We start from the raw sequence: 2,510 nt of genomic DNA on the forward strand, positions 1-2,510 counted from the left end.
GTTCTTATTGCAGTGTCTGTTAGTGCCCTGGTTTTTGCCATTTGGAAAAAAAAGTTTTAAGTTTAATTTCTCTTTCAAAAATCTTGCTGTATGCTTGCTTTCTTTTAAAAGGCAGGAGTCTGTGAATAGCTTTATCATATATAATACAAGGGTCTGTGGCTACTACTTATCACATTCATTCTGATTATGTAAAACTGAAAATCACTGCATTGAAGTGAAGTTTCAATGTTTTTATTCAAAGCAGCTTCTCACAATGTATAAATACTGCATATTAACACACATGAAAAATACAACTTCTAAGGCACCCAGAAATGTGTCCATACACTAGTTACAGGACCATCAACAAATAAATTGTGTACAATTTGATCTAGACAGTCAATATTTGATATATCAGAAGATACAAGTCCCTCAGTACTGTACCAGTTTCAGAAAATATTTACAACACTGTGATATAGGGGTGCCTGTACCCTTATAATATTATAATATGTACTCATCATTACAAATATTAGAAACTGTTTTAGTCTGTTTCATGGTGTCCTGACAAAATAACTTAAGGGCCTAATTTGAAAAGTTCTACAATTAATTATTTGTGCAAGTTCTGAAAATAAATTTACATTGACATAATTTGTGAATTTTTGGTTCTTTGCTTCATCTCAGAGGTTTGGTAATAAGCCTTACCAATAGACATGCCATCCTAGCTGAACGTCACTCCTTTCCCAATAGGTCAGTGGATACATCTTTTCCCCTTACACTTGACGTGGATGAGAATGCAGTGTTTGTAGCAGAAGGAGACTATTTGATCTTCAGTACAAATGTCAAACTAGTTCACTGGCGAAGGAACTAATGCTTTGTTAGAACAATGCAATTCTTTGGTCCTTTGTTTTTATGGAAGGCATAATATTTTTATTCATTAAAAATTGAAATCCTGTCTGTGAGTAAGCAAGCTAGTGAATGACTTTCAGTGTAGTATTTAAAGTAGCAGTAAAGAGATTTAATATGGCTTAAAACATACGGTTAATTGGGCAGACACAGATAACACATCTAGGATACCGAGTACCCAAATGTACTATGATTAAGATTGTCTGTAAGTCTCTTATGTAAACTTCTTTAGTGTCTCCTAAAGAGCGCTGGCTTTAGCCAGATTTGACTTTTATAGACCCAGCCACATAAAGCCTGAGATTGAACTACTGTGGTTGGGAGCACAAATGCACAGTTTATATATAACAAAGCCCATGCTGACAAGTCTACCTATGTTGTTCAAAAGAAACAACCCGTATTATCCTTTTCACGAGAAAAACTTAAGGCCCTGTAGTCCGATTTGCTAACTTTCTTACAGCAATTATTTGGGGAAGTCCTTAGTACTACATAAGTAATCATGTAGCTTTAAAGATTTCTTGTACCTAATGGTAAGGCTTATTCACAAATGCAATACATTTATAAATTACATTTAAAACTGTAAAGGCTGGCAAAATAATAATAATAAAAAAACCAAAATAAAACAAACCCCAACCAAAATTGTCTGTTTATCCCTAACATTAAAAGAGCATTTTATTCTAATGAAAAACTATTGGCACAAAACCAGGATATTATAGATTAAAAGAACAGTTAATAGTAGTGAAAAAGATTGCCTAAAACGCATACCCTAACCTACCACAGAAATATAAAAGTTTATATTCTGAAAATATATACTGTATTAAAGTTTGTAAGCTTATTCATTTAAACAGAAATGTACTGAAATAGTAAACTAAGCAACACTTATCTACAGCAAAAATATACATGCAGGACAAAACAAAATAAATTGCTTACCTTTAATATCTACAAATGCAAAACTGTAGATTTTTAAAGATTGTACAAAACAATTTACACAAGAATAAAATAACATACTTAACAACAAATTGCATTTATAATCTTAAATACTGTGAATATTAGTAAAGGTACCCAGACTAATATGTACAGTACATCTAGATATCTGAATACCTAGTAAGGACAGAAACACAAGAGAAAATGGATTCTGATCTTTAAATACTGGAAAAGAAGCTTTTGACATTACTTTTTATTGAAGGGAAAATAGATTCCATGAAAACTAGATTGTAACTGTATAGATATGAATAATTAAAAATGTTAACTATGGTTAGCGCTTGCTTTAATGGAAAAATAATTATAGAAAATGTATTTCAACCATTCCTTTGTCATAAAAAATGCTAAGATACAGATATCTGAAAATTCAGATGAAATGATGCAGTTTAAAGGTGTAACAACTTATTATTCTTCTCTGTTTGAAAATCTCATATGGAAAGCATATCTTCACATTGCTGAGCAATTTTTCTATATTTATCTACAAAAAACAAGCATAGTATTGAAATAAATTCCTTAATGTCTTATTAACACATGACTAGGAGTTATGGCTCTCTGGACGGGAATAAAGGAAAGAAAGGAAATTGAGGAATCATGGTACTTTCCATTGCTTTTTTTTTTTTTTTTTTTTTTTTAGTCTATTTCTGGGGGGCCGG

This window comes from Aptenodytes forsteri, unplaced genomic scaffold (assembly GCF_000699145.1).
Source record: "Aptenodytes forsteri isolate BGI_AS27 unplaced genomic scaffold, ASM69914v1 Scaffold50, whole genome shotgun sequence".
Lineage (NCBI taxonomy): Eukaryota > Metazoa > Chordata > Aves > Sphenisciformes > Spheniscidae > Aptenodytes > Aptenodytes forsteri.